The 15,901-nt window shown below is 38.5% G+C and overlaps 1 pseudogene; it reads left to right on the top strand.

Annotated features, from left to right (window-relative positions):
* The first annotated feature begins 6,473 nt into the window (after nt 1-6,473).
* On the top strand, nt 6,474-12,887 carry LOC149180440 (L-gulonolactone oxidase 5-like; annotated as a pseudogene).
* Nucleotides 12,888-15,901: the final 3,014 nt, after the last annotated feature.

The raw sequence follows: 15,901 nt of genomic DNA, 5'->3' as shown, positions 1-15,901 counted from the left end.
GATTCTTTGCCATCCACGAAGCTCACTTGATCCTGAAATAATTCTTAAAAGGCCCAAACATGATGACATCAAGCAGTTGCAATTTGTGAGTGGTATGAGCCGGTAATGTTAACAGGTCAATGCCAAAATTGTTGGCCTCCTCAATTGTCTGCAAAGCCATGTGGCTTCCATGGCCATCTAAAATCAGTAGGTGTTTGTTTTCAGGCGAGACACCACCTGGTACAGATGCAGAAAAATGACAAAGCCAATTCAGGAATAGTTCCTTTGTCATCCATGCATGGGGATGTGCTGCCATGCATGCACCTGGTTCACAGTTCTGTATATAGTTTTTTAGTTGTGTTTTACCTTTGAATAGGTAAAATCCTGGGATTGAAGAACCAATTGCATTGACACAAGAAAGTATAGTGATCCACTCCCTGCTCTTAGGCAAAATATTAGGCACATTTCTGCTCCCTCTTTTGGAAATTACCCACATACCACAATTCCTTCCTGCCTGTAAGCATGTTTCATCACAGTTCCATATATGGTCTGGGGCATATGAGTGTTGCTCATATGCAGTAGAAAGAGTGTTATAGAACTTGGACACAATTGCAAGGCGTAGATTTAAAGACTTGTCTCTGTCAAGGCCCTCAGTTGTACGTAGCACAAGGTCTGGATGCCTTTTTTTAATCCACTCCACCATGATTTACTAGGAAACCCATCTTTGAAGGGGTTTGGCCTCCCTTGAAAGATTTGAGCTACTATGGATTTAAGTTGTATAATCTCTAACCCATGTCCCAATTGGGCCATCTCCTTACACCACTCAACCACCTCAGCCTCCTCCTCTTTAGTCATAATTGTAACAGGCCCTCTACGCTTTGTATTAGTCAACCCATTTATCCAATAATGTATGTTAGAGGAAGCAATACCATGTTTTTTTGTAGAGGCATGGATTGAATGTCCATTAAACTCGATGTCATCAATTGCAACTTGCATGTATTTCTTTGTCCAACCTCTGATGGCACTGATTTTCTTTGTTGAACTTTCACCTTGCACTGTGGTTGAAGGCGACTCTGTGGTTGATGGTGGGATAACATGATCTGCAACCATAGTGTCCTTTTCAACGACAATACTAGGTGCATTGTGAGAATTCACATCACTCCCCATATCCTCATCTAATGAAGTGGACCACAGTTGGGCCCCCCTTGCCCCTCACCTCCTCCTGTTCCTTGTACGATCTGCAATAGAAAGTCTTGGCATGGCTGCAACAACCTACAAAGTGACCACCAGATTCTGATTTTAAAAAACTATATTAAAAAACAAGGAAATTCCTTGGCCTTTGCAATCAATGAGCAACAATAATCAATGCTTTATCTATATATTGTAGCTGAATACATCTCAGATTTGAAAATCTTTATTGGAAGGGTTTGAAGTTCTTTATTTGATTCTTAGCTGATTTTTATGAGTTATTAGGAAGAGCTATTCCTTTTTAATTTTATAACAGGTTTGACATAACACAATTTCTTTAACCCAACTATTTTGTTGTGTCCTCGAATGATTGTTTCTGGGAACTGGCATGTCTTTGTTCAGTGAAACCAAGAACAAGTTTAAGAATGTCTGTTGTTTAACATGATTCTGTCTTGAGAAAAGGGTGAAGTGGTATCTTTTATGGGATTCATTCAGTGGTCTAAAGCTAACATGTTTAGCTCTAAAGAGTCAGTGAAGAAACATTTAAGTAAGGGAGAGGTGAGGAGCGAAGTGATTTGGTCCTGCTTATGCTGATAAGAAGTCCTAATAGTGGTAGCTACTCTACCAAGCACTTAATTCAATAAGTAGCTACTCTAGCTCTGGCATTTCATAGTTTTGGAGATTATTATTAGAGAAAATGCTAGGCTCGGGCCAAAAAGAAGGGAGAAACTGACCAAACTATCTCCTCTTGCACCATTTGACGGTCAAAATTCAAGCCTTTATGTTGCTCAATAATTGATGTTGTAAGTGTCTAGTAATAACTAGCTACCCCAAATAAGCAAATAAAATGTTATTAAGTACAACAAAGACAAACTAGTACTAACATGAAAATGAATCACACAACCAACTGCAACATTGGGTGCAAAGTGATTTCTAATTTGCAAGAAACCAGAGCCCTACTTTCCAATGCAAAAGAAGCTTCTATTAAATCAATGAGAGGCACTATTATGTTGATTTGGTTATCTTTTGACATGACTTGACTTGGTTTGGACCTTTGTATGTGAGCTCCCAAAGTCATGTGTGAATCCATAGCTCAATGATGGTTTTCTTAGCACATTCACACTTTGTGTGGAGAGAGAGCACTACACCTTTGGACCAGTTGATGATGATGTAGCCTTCAAAGGGGTTACATACAAAATTGAAGTTGGCTTGATCATGATCTATCAACACAATTTTAGTGATTCATTTACCACATCTAAAGGTCATTGTTGAGCATTTAAAATATATCCATTGCTCAGGCGTTTTACCTTGTACCATGTTGGGTTCTTGAGTTTTCCAAGTCTCTTTTATGTTTTATTGCTAATAGAAATCGTAATGGAGACCCACACATGAAGGTAAACTTTGTGTGAGACAATAATTGTATTTTTGGCAGTATTTCATTATAAAGAATTACATGTGCGCTAGATTTGAAAGTTCATTCCTTGAAAGATAATTCCTTCATTCGATGCTTTGTTAACTCATTGACATTTTACAAAGTGAAAGAAAACACATCTCCTTTTCAAACACCTAGACCTATATTTGAAAAATGGCTTATTCATAGGAAAATTGGACAATTCAATTTTTTTATCAAACTTGGTGCATATATTGTTGTACCATAGATCCACCAAATTTAATTTAGAATGTCATAATATCATATTCTGAAATGTTAAGTCTACAAAAATAACAATAGCACAAAATTAGATGGAGGGATGCTGACGACTAGGCACAATAACTCTATTTTCTATTATAGTAGTTTGATATTGAGTTGTAGGTTCAGTTTTGAGGTACTTTATAATGGCTTTAGTAAATCAGTAATGAAATTGGCTATAATGGCTTTAGTACTTGAGGCTATTTGTCTTTGCTCTTTGAAAGGATATTCTTCGCTATTATAGTAGTCTGATATTGAGTTGCGGGGTCAGATTTGAGGTTATAGTGGCAATGAAATTGGTTTCTAAATTAGTAAATCAGTAATGAAATTGGTTGTAATGGCTTTAATTTACCTTCATTTCTCAACAGAAATAACTTTATTCATTATTCAACAAAAATGGTAACATTATTCAACAAAAACATACCTGTGTGTCTCCAACAACTGATGAATAGAATGAATGTAACGTTGTGCACACACTTAGTTTGTATGTTTCCGACAACTTTTGAAACTTTTGAATAGAATGAATGTAACAGTGTCTGAACACTTTGATTGTATATCTCCAATTGCTGATGAGTAGAATGAATGTTTGAAATGAAAATGAGTAAGAGTTGATGTTTTATAATTTTTTCATATAGAATTAAATTGGTAGGGAAGTTTGGCATAGATTTCCATCTCCCAAATTCAAATGTGTGGCCTCGATTGATTTGTACATGATCAAATGGTTGATAATCTTTGAAGGTTGATCCATGTGCTTTCCTGTTTTTAATTCCTGAATTGAAAAGTTTGGTGTGTTGGTGACATTTATTGAGAATGTTGAGAATTGAATGTTGTCATTTATTACCTTTAATTTTGAATGGAATGCTGTCATATATTGTCTTTAATAGGTTGAATGGTTAAATACACATGTACATATGACTGACACACATTTCACCTATTCTTGTGCAAGTATCACTGAGTAATGGGATGTGTTGCTCTAGTGGAAATTTGTAGGTCACTGTTTGATGGGATAGGTGCACTTCTGAATAGAATTCAATGGAATGTTTTGTAGTGCATTTTGCTTTATTTGGTAATTCAGAGTTGGAGATATTTGGGACATTATGTCTTGTCAATATGTGATGTTAAAGTTTGGTATTTGACACTTGTTGGCTCAATCAATATGTGGGCCCATTTTGGACTAAATTATATAACTTATATAACTTAATATAAAGTATTTATGTACAAATTTTTGATGATTTATGAATATTTTTTGATTGATGTATGGGGCGAGTGTTATAACTAGTATTGGTCCCTGCACAACAACAGAAAGCTCTCCCCTAGTTATTGAGTTTTTAATTACTGAATTTAATCCTGTACAAAAATCACTGGTCTGGCATTCGCTGAATCTTACCTTTCTTCAAATGAAATGATGTTATGTGTGGGGTCCAGCATTGGCTGATTCTTACTTTTTCTTAAAATGAATTGATGTCATTTGTATAGTTATCAGAGGATTTAATAGAAATGCTTTTAATTCAGCGAATCTATTAAATTATGTAAAATAATGTATTTAATTCACCAATAAATTTTATTAAAAGTACAAGTTGATAATATTATCTTTTTAAATAATAAGTACATAGGATATTTATTTCTCAATAACACTTGCAAACCTGGAATTATTAAATTATTTTAAAATTGAAATAAATTTTTCCTCTTATAAATATATTTGAAATTAAGTAAAAATAATCAAATCAATATCATATTTGAAAAATATTTTTAAAATGATCAAATGATTTGTTTTGTGCAGTGACAATATAGTATCTATACCGAGATATTTTACAGTTTTATAAAGTTGACTATAGATTTTTCCTTTCCAATGTGATGACGTATGACGCTGCCCGGCATTGGGCTCTATTGCCCGAGATATCTCGGAAGCCATCGTATAACTAAACCTACATTGCTGGTTCCGCCCTAACTTTGAAATTATCAGCTATACGGGTGGTATAAAGGTATTTCCCATTCAATCAATAGAAAAATAAACAGTACTTATAAATCAATACGACCCATATGCATTGCAACATCTCCCGCTATTTATCTTCAATTTTCTTTCCACCAGGTCTCCTCAGTTTTCTTGAAATTAATGAACAACAAACATTGCGATACAAGTTTTTAATGGCACGTATGTGCATGTTTGTTTTTATTTTTAAAAAATAATATTGTATATACTCAAATTTGTCCATTGTGACTTTATTTTGTTCTTCCCAGCTTCTCGAGCTTTAGTAATAGACAATCCATTGAAACAAAAACCATTTCGATAATTCAATCATTGATTATTTTAAGGTTATCTATGACGATAATTAAAAAATTATAGAGGTTATTTACCATAGGTTTTTTAAGATAATATTGAATTAATAGGCAGTGTACTTAAAGAAATTTGAAATTTCTTTAATTCCAAGTATGTTGAATATTTTTTCAAATAAATAAATTACGAGATATTTTTTTTAGAAATTAAAAATCAATGAGGTGGTTGAATGGAATGTTGGTTATTTTTCTTATCTAAATTTAAATTCTAACTAGTAACATAATGGACTATAATGTTTTCATAAATATTGTTGCAATAATCTCTTGTTTATGAATGTTATTGTGTTGGCTTAGAGTCTTACATACATTTTAACAAATAGATATGTGTATTGACATGGTATCAACAACCTCACTCTTGCTCTTATATACATTTTAAAAAATAGACTTGTGTATTGTGTTGGAATCAACAACCCCACTCTTCTTCTCAAAATAAGAAATTGATTTCTTTCTTGATAATTTTTTATTTTTTATTTTTATAATAAAACTATTTTAATTGAATCTAATTTAAATAGTTGAAAAGGTTGTTATTTTTTATTTAAAATATTCTTTAAAATAAAAATAAATAAAAAATCCAAAAAATCTTAATTTCAAAACAAGAGCTACCTGGTATCAAAAACAAAAGACAAAAGCAGTGAAGTACAAAAAAATTGACTAGAGTACAAAAGGTACAATAATTTCAAGAATTCCAATCAAATTTTGTCAAATTTTTGCTAGAAATTTTCTAATATTTTTTGGAGAAATTGTGGCCTAGTTAAACTACTAGAGTGTTTGAATAGTTTTTTTTTATAGTGAAAATGAATTCAACGCCATCAAAAAACCCAGTCATCCAAAATCTTGAAGTTCGAAAGCTATAACCAAAATTTCCAAAAATTTCACCTTGATTTTATTAAATTCTTACCATAATTTCGATTATTTTCCAAACTGTGTCCTAGTTAAACTACTTTATAATTAATTATTCTAAGATTCTTAGACCATGGCTTATAAAAAATATATTTTTTTGGACATGGATATTCAAAATCACACGAAATGAACTTTCCACCCACACATAGTCAAATCTTATATTATGTTTCTTAGGAATCTGAAAAATTCATGTTTAAATATCCAATGCGCAGATGGGCCATGTCAACCAACCACCCCCTTCCTTTGAAAACCATGGGCATTACAGTCGATTGGGAGTCTCCAGGTTCGACCATCTCTATATATATATATATATATATATATATATTTGTGTGTGTGCGTGTTTTACTCCCATCATCCACAAAGCCATCAAACACATGAATGACATATGCTCTCAAAAACACTCACTCACATCGCCTTGTGGGTTTCCATTATCATTGTCGTTCATTTGAGGAGGGCATGCGATGCATATTTATTAGTTTATACGCCCATTAATGCGCGAGATTGTATATGCCCATCGCTAGATTATGTCCCTGATTTAATCTAACGGTGGGCATATACATTCCCCACACATTAATGGGCATATAGACTCGTAAATATTGGTTGTTGGGAGAGTAGGCGTGGATTGTTGCAGCATTAATCTTGCAATGGTGCTATGCTCAGGAGGAGGACAAGGATGGGACATATTCAACAATCAAGGCATATGGGAAGATCGGTGTCACGATCCCCAAGTTCCTTCCAACGTTTGGGGCGTCATGCAACACCGACTAGACTTCCATACTTTGTTTTTTTCTCATCTTTCGGACTACGCCTACCAAGATTATTATGTGTTTTCTCTTTCATTATTAAGCTATGTGTAGAAAACATAACAACAATACAACAATGCCAAAACCGAGACCAAAACAACAATATAACAAATTTATACTTTCATTATAAATTTCTAGAATATCGTTACAATATTGTACAAAGGGGTAGGCTGCCACTGTTTAAGTGTGACCCTTGCCCGATTTCTATTTATCGGTGGTTCGCGCTGCAGCATGAACGACCTATCACTCGATAGCGCATGCCACACTGCCCCCGGCACCACAAAACTACTCGCACGCTGAACCTTCCTTGCTGCCGAACTGAGCGTTGTCTTCCCACTATACTTTTGTTCGTTGCCGAAACCATAACACAGTCTGCCCGCAAACTGAGCCACATCCAAGAGTTTTGGCCAATTTTTCTGATCATCCCTCACATATTGACTCAAGCAGTCCTCCAACAGTGCGTTAATTTGTTCAATACGCCCATTTGTCTGCAGATGGTAACTCAAACTCTGCATCAATTTTGTTCCGACCAACTTGAAAAAAGTAGTCCAATATCTTCTGTAAAATGTGGATCTTGGTTAGACATGATACTCAAAGGTACTCCCCAATAATTCACAATATTCTTGAAGTATAACTCAACTGTCTTCTCTGCCCCACATGGTATCTTCATTGGAATGAAGATGACATACTTGGAAAAATGATCAACAATGACCATAATCTTGTTTTAACCTTGTACCTGTGGTAACAAAGTGATGAAGTCCATCAAATCACTCACCCAAGGTCTCTCCGGAATCAGTAAAGGCTGCAACAATCCTCCCTATCTCTGCTCATCTAATTTTTCCTTATGACAAATGATACACGTATGCACATACTCCTCCACATCTTCCCTCATCTTCTCCCAAAAGTATCCCCTCTCCAATAATGCAAAGAACGATGTTTCCTTAGGTGGCCATCCCATGGAGAATCATGCTACTCATTTAAGAGGCGCCTCCTAAGTCTAGATGACTTCAAAATGTAGAGTTGGTTCCCATAGAACAAGAGTCCATCTCATGGGAAAAACTTTTGAGTCTTCCCCTCCTCCACCTGCTTCAGAATGCTCTTTGCCTAAATATATATATCCACACTAGCACATAGTCTACTTTGCATCTCATCGTTCATATGAACCCAAATCCTACTGCATTCAACACGATCCTCACCCTCCTCAAGTGAAGCCAATTTTCCCTTAATTTTGAGGGCATCTGTAACTACATTGAGTCTACCCGCCCTATACTTAATAGTCATGTCAAAATTTTCCAAGAAGTCCTACCAACGAGCTTGCTTCACTGACAACTTCAGTTGGGATGAAAAATGACTCACTGGTCTTGAAAATGAAAGGTTTCCCAATAAAGTAATGGATCCATACCTATAAACAGTGGATGATCATAGTCATCTCCTTCTCATTAACTAGATACCATCGCTCTCTATCCCACAACTTTTGACTCTCATATGCCACTGGATGCCCATCCTACATAAGTACTCCCCCAATCACAAAATCAGAAGCATCTGCGTGCACCTCAAATGGTCTCTCGAAGTTAGGTAGCTTCAGTATCAGTGTTGTAACCATCCTCCTCTTCAGATCCTTAAATGTTTCTTGACACTTCTCCGTCCAATTCCATCGCTTTTCCTTCTTCAAACGTCTGTCAATGGCACAGTCACCTTGGAATACCCCTCTACAAAATTCTGCTAGTAGTTCATCATCCCCAAGAAGAATCTCATGTCTTGGATGTTCTTCAGCTTGTCCCAATCCTTAATCGACTGCACCCTGATTGGCTCCATCTGTATGTGATCTTGACCCACTATGTGTCCAAGGAACGAAATCTCTGTCTGGGTGAAGATACACTTCAAATTATTCAAGAACAAATGATTCTTCCTCAGTGCCTCAAATACCAAAGCCAAGTGCTTCTTATGATCCTCCATGTTATCATTGAACACCACGATGTCATCCAAGTATAAAACTACGAACGAATTTTCAAATATGGACGCAAAGCATCATTAATCAATCTACAAAATGTAGCATGAGTGTTCCACACCCCAAATGGCATGAAAAGGAACTCAAAACTCCTATATCTTGTCATAATCACGTATTCTTTTCATCCCCCCTTTCTATCCGCACCTGATAATACCCATGCCTCAAATCCATCTTTGAAAACACTCTGGCTTTCACAAGCTTATCAAAGCAATTTGTAGCAAGTCGCAAAGTATATATGTTCTTTATCATCTGCTTATTCAGTGCATGATAATCACAGCACGTCCCTAACTCGTTTGAATCCTTATTCCTCTAGAACAATACCAGAGCACCATATGGGGACCTTGAAGGTCGTGCGAAACCTACATCAACCGAATCCTTCAATTGTCGCTTCAACTCCTCCAACTCTGGTTTTGACAAACTATAAGGAGCTTTTATTGGTGGTTTCTTCCCCGAATCTAGCTCAATGTTATGGTCCACTGCACATCTTGGTGGTAGTACTTTAGACAACTCATCAAGAATCAGATTTGCATATTTGGCCAATACATCAGAATCTCGGCTGGAATAGGTGTCCCCAATCCATCATCATCCTCATCCTCCCTGATGACTGTCACATATGTCTCAACATCCAAATCCCGCATTTCCCTACTCATACTTAGTGCAGACACATGTTGCACCTTCACTTCCCTCCTCTGCTAGTGAGTAGGAAAAGTCCATGTCCATGTGTCTCCAATCAACATAATATCATTGCAAAATGGGACAAAAATTGCTTTGTTTCCCTTCATAAAATACCATGCCAATAACATGTCAAAGTCGTTCATCTCCATCACTGTGAAGTCCAAACAATCCTACCAATCTATATTTGAACCGACACATCACTTTCCAATCCTGACACTTTAGCTCTTGAGTTCACTTCCTTGACCTCCACATCCTTTGGAACAATCTACAACCCAACTTCCTTTGCTAGCCATATTGTCATAAAGTTATGAGTGGCACCTGTGTCCATAAAAGCTTGGATGTTTCTGCCATGAATCTCCAAGTTAAGAAACCCCAAAATGTGCAACCAAAATTTATTTTTCTTAAGAATCCTTGCTTGCATAGATCTTTGGTTTTTGTTGCATTTTTTGTACTGGCTCTGATACCAATTGTCATGCCCCCGAGTCGGTTCCACCATTTGGTGCGTTGTGCGACACCAACTAGACTTCCATTCTTATTATTTTTCTCATCTTCTGGACTACACCTACCAACATTATTATGTGTGTTCTCTTTCATTGTTAAGTTATGTGCAGAAAACATAACAATAGTCTAGACCAAAACAATGATATAACAAATTTACACTTTCATTATAAATTTATGGATCATGTTGTTACAATATTGTACAATGGGGCAGGCTACCACTGTTCAAGTACAACCCTTGCCTAGTTTTTGTTTGTCAATGGTCCAGGTTGTAGCGTGCATGACGTATCACCCGACAACACATGCCACACTGCTAGTGGCACCAAAAAACTACCTGCACGCTGAACCTTCCTTGCTGCCGGATGGAGCGATGTCTACCCACTGCAATTTTGTTCACTGCTGAAACTATAACGTAGTCTGCCCACAGGGAGAGTGCATTTCTGCCCACATCACTGCGATCCACTCCACCCATTCCGATCTCACACTGTGACTGTATATGAATGTGTTATGTCTGCGGTGATGTACGTTCACTCCAACACATGACTCCTCCATATATATGAATCATGTCATGTTATTTATTGTGGGGGCACGTTGCTTAGGGCATCAACCCACCAAGCCGACCTACCCACCATGCATTGCATGCCCCTCGACTTTACTCATGTGTTGGCTCACTGCCTCCATTCACCATCGTGTGTCGGCTCACTATGTTACTACCCACCATGTGTGTCATCGTAACTATTCTCGTCTCACTTCCTTGCCATATTCGGTTTTTCGCCACCCAACTCACTCGCGTTAAGTTTCCCTCATTCAGTTGACCTGTGCCTAGTTGTGGGCATGCTGGTCGGGTGTGCACCCCTGTTGCACGTTCTACTCCGTCGCATTTAAATGAAGTCAATTCAACACCATTGCTCCTCAATTCGCCTTTAAACAAACTTTCCACCGAGCATGCTCTTCTGCATGCCTTTAACCGAAACTGAATTGGGCAGGCACCCATCACACCCACCACTACATCCTCACACACATCACACACTTGTTGTGCCAGTACTCGTGACTCATGTGCACCCGGTTGGGTGCTCAACTTGCCTAAAGGGAGGTGACATCGATTTGGGGTCCTTGCAAGGCGACCGCTTATGCTTCCCACCACCAAGGCAGAGCTCGTGACTGTCGTCACCCAATATGTAGAGAACAAGCATAAGTTAACGTGGTCAATGGTCTCACAAATACCCACACCATACTTTTCCGCATTCGGGAGGAAGGGTTCATCATCAACACCATAGACTATGCTTCAACTCCACTCGTTAATAGAACAATTGAAATGATCAAGGTGGAGGTGGGCGTCGTTATGTGAGATCTCCTGGATGAGGCCACTAAAGTAGGCTTGACATTCCCCACCTCTACCTCGTGGGAGGGAGTGTTGGCAGCCGGATCTGTGAAGACCAGTGTCCATGGAAGTTGCCTCGTAGGTAAGGGTTCCCCCATCAATGAATACATGGTGCCCATGTTCTTGGTCATCCCTGCACCTGCATCAGGGGGTTATGATAAGGTCATCGAATTGACGGAGAAGGATGAATATCTCAAGGCTTCCAGATTCTCCCTTAGAACTCTAGGGGCCATCTCCAAGATTACCTTCGATGTGCAACCCACGTTCAAGCGTTCTAAGTCATTGAGCTTGGAGGATGACACTGGATTAGAGGATTGTCTCGAGATATTCCTCAGGGAACATGAGTTTTTAGATATTTATTGGTATGTTTCCTAAGGAAAGGCCATAATGGGAAAAGTTTATAGAGTTCCAGTAGATATGCCTTGTGACGGGTTCAACCGGGCATCCTACAAGCCAACCCCAATGTCCAAGGTTGAGAAAAGCACTACGAATTGTGAGTACCCTGTGTATATGTATAGATATGGAGAGTTGTTATATTATGGATTAAATATTGTAGATATTCATATTCTTATATTGATTAGATCATCAAAGCGACGAATAATGTAGATAAATTGTGCAACATGATGGGGACATTGATGTACAACCGAGTCAATAGTGGTAGTGGGTTTCTGAACGATGAGATTTGTTTCCTAGGGTATCCTCTAGTTGGATTCAACCATCGAATGGTCACCTCGGGCAGATGCAAACACTACCATCAGAAGCATGAGGCCTAGTCAAGCTGCACGACCACTTTGATTGTAGATAAAAACCAGTCCATCTGTTTTTGGGATTGGCATGAGCTTAGAAGATTGATGTTCGATCTGGAAATTAGAGTCCCCCTTTCGTGAGTTCGAGAGGCCATCCTAGACTTGAAGAAGATTAGAGCATCGAAACTCAAGGTTCTCTATGGTTTCAAAGGTTTGAGGACCATTATGCCAATGATTAAGAAATAAGAGGCAACCTATTTGGGCCCTAGGGAAGATGATGTGACATTTCAGATAATTTACTCTCGGTCTTGGAATGCCTATGTCACGACATGGGACATTGAAATCTATCAAGAGATCAAGAAGATGTTGATTGAAAATCATGGAGGTACTTTGCACTGGGAAAAGTCTGCGGGTCATTTGTTCCAACGATTGGCTAAGAAGGCTTTGACTTTGCAACAATTTTTTTATGGTGAAAAAGAGGCTCGATCTTGATGGGATTTTCTCTAATGAATGGACTGATGGGCTTCTTGGAATTGGGAGCCAAAAGGTGGAGGTCTTGAAGGATGGGTGTGCGCTGGAGAAACTGTGAAAGTGTCGAGAGGATGTCCATTATGCTCCATAAACAGGTTACTTATGTAGGCCAGGCAGAGCATGGAAGAACGCTCATGTCCTTAGAAAAGGAAATTAATAAATTCATCCCGCCCCTCATATTTTTCAGACGTAATGCATATATAGAGCAGACCTTACCAACATCATTTAGGATGCTTTCAAAATGACAATAATGCTGATGAGGTTATTTGTCATTTTGCGGAGGTATAACAGTGTGCTGATAAGATTTAGTGCAATACCCACTCGTTATTCTTTTTACTTGCAGAAGCCATGTGCTTATGTGATCTTAGAACAAAATATACTTTCACCTATGTGTAATTATGAGAAACTCCCTCCAATTCTCTTCCCATTGCCTCTATCTTCTAAACAACTATTTAAATGCATGATTCATTCTTAGTGGTTAGAATTTGTTGTGACTAGAGTTTAAAATTGATCCTATCACAGGGAAAAACATGACAAAACAAAGGTAAAGCCATTTGTATCTCCTAGATCAATATAAAGCACACATCTCAGGATTTAGCAGTTATATTTGTTCAAATCTACCAAGTTTTAGCTTCTATTATTGATAATGCCCCTAAAATATTTGATACCCGACAACTTTGTTGTGAGAAATGTGCAGCAACTACTTTTGTTTTTTTAGCAAAAAGGTAGATTAACTACTTGTATAGGTTTTTCGGTAGATCCATCAACAATTTCGTCCACTGGTGGTGATAAATGCACAACATTCAGATCTTTAATATTCATTGAAATTCATCAACAACTCTCAACTTTAGTGTTTTCCTCCTACAAGTATACACTGTATGCTTATTCTTCTTGCTTATAACCTTTTTGGAATGTTCAAACACATTGGACAATCCAAAGTGTGAAATACCCATAAACCATTTTGAAAAGGTGAAATTTTTCGCTTCGTCAACTAGGGGTGAGACACCATTACCTATGCGTCCTCCCTTCCATGTTGGTTGCTGACGTGGAGACTTAGTTTCTGTCGTACAACACTTGTTGACTGAGACGTTGATCTAGGTGGATATTGGTGGCCACCCACCAATTCCACTTGGACCCCCACCATTGCTTCTTTCAGTATTACAATTTCCTTAATTGTAGCATAGTTTATTATTTTTAGCAGTTTTTCGGGTCCTAAACTTTCGGAGTGATTTTTTGTCTAAAATCATATTTTTAGTCGCATTCCTCGCAGAGATATTTCCAACGGGCTATCATGCACGTCAAATGGAGATAATATGACCAAGTTACGACCCCAGGAAGTTGGCTCTCCAACTCAACCCAGTGGGGTCCATAAACTCTTGGTGTTACATATCGTCAGGTTAGGGTTTTGGTTGTTTAGGGTTTGCTCTTATTGTTCAACAATAAAAAGGCCCTTGAGCCTCATTGTAAGGTAGTTCAGAGGCATGTAGCCGCCACATCTCTTCTCAGAGATAAGCTACCATCACCCTAGCTAGTTTATTTCCATTCCTGTTTGTAAGCATATTTCAGTGTTTTACATCAACGAAATGAAGTATTATTTCCGCTGCATCTCTGTGTTTATGGTTATCTCTCTAATTTTTTGCATTCTTGTTTAAATTTGGATCAGTGGTATCAGAGCGGTCTACTATTTTTCTCTGTTTTTCTTTGCATGTCCCCAACGAGGTCGGGATATAAGGAGTTAGGGCTTGAACTAGTCGAACCTTTGCAAGACCAGTATCACAAATCCCGATGGCCTCCCATGGTGGATGAAAAGAAAGACGAGGGGGCAAGAGATCCTATCAAAATCTTGCTCGAAGAAGCCCTCGAGCGACAAAGGAACACGATGATGGACAACTTTGCCTAGATCCTTCAACGACTACCCAGGGGTGACGCATCATCTTCCAACAACTACTCTGGAAATGCCACACCGTTTTAGTACAAGTTAATTTTGGAATCCCCATATTTGAGGGTTAGATGGACACAGATGCTGTCAATAAATGGTTAAATGTGCTAGAGGGTTATTTTTTTGTTCATGATTTTTCCAGTCGGGAAAAGATTATTTTCGCTCTTCTCAAAGCAGCCCCCCACGTCAAGGATTGGTGGGAAACCTATTGCGAGCAGAAGGATGAAAGTACAAGCTCAATATTTTCAGCCACACCCACTTGGAATTCATTCTAGGATGCCATCAAGGAGCATTACTACCCTGTCAGAAGCTATGAGGATCAATACATAAAGTGGACCATGCTGCAGTAGGGAAGGGACCAAGACGTGCCAGAGTTTACCAATATTTTCCATACCCTTCGTACAAAGTTGGGTATCAAGGATACGGAGTAGCATTTGGTACTCAAATGCCGTGGTTGCCTGCACAAGTACATCCAGGAAGAAATAGAATTCCTGAACATCTCCTCGCTCAGCATGGCATATCGATATGCCGTCAAGGTCGAGCAAAAGTTTAAACAGAAGAAGTGAGACTTTGGATCTGTGAATCCGAAGCAAGGGAAAGGTGACCCCAAACTGTAGAACAAAGGATAAAGCCAAGGCGGGGTAGCCCAAGACAACCTGCCAAAGCTGCAAGCAAAGAACAACACTGCGAAGTCGAAAAGGGACACGGGAAAGTGGTGTGAGTTCCATAAGAGCTCCACTCACATGACAAGTGAGTGTCTGGCCAAGTAGTCACTAGTGGCCGAGCTAAAGGTTTTAGAATCAGATGCATGTTCCGACTCTGAGTCAGAACTTGATAAGGGGAATGACAACGGCAAGCAGATTATCAATGTAGAGCCCAATGCCACCATTGCTACCATGAAGATCCAGAAGGAGGAACCCAAAAATCTAGAGGAGGAGGAGCATCTCTTCCACTCCTAGATGTGGGTAAAGGGCTCCCCACTACAATTCATTGTCGACAATGGGAGCTAAAAGAACCTCATTTTGGTAGAGGTCATGAAGCGGTTGGGCTTACTGACCACAGCACATCCACACCTGTACACCATCGGGTGGCTTCACCAAGGATGAGATCTTCGCGTGAGCCAACAGTGTCACCTTCCATACAACATCAAGCCCTTCACTGATGAGGTATTGTGTGACATTGCAACCCTTGAAGTTTGTGATGTATTATTAGGACAACCATACTTGTGGAAG

Source organism: Pinus tabuliformis, chromosome 3_2 (genome assembly GCF_031772625.1).
Source record: "Pinus tabuliformis cultivar Carrire ecotype Pingquan chromosome 3_2, CPIR1, whole genome shotgun sequence".
In the NCBI taxonomy this organism is placed as follows: Eukaryota; Viridiplantae; Streptophyta; class Pinopsida; order Pinales; family Pinaceae; genus Pinus; species Pinus tabuliformis.
The sequence above is the reverse complement of the archived record's forward strand: the minus strand, read 5'-3'. Positions and strand labels throughout refer to the sequence as shown.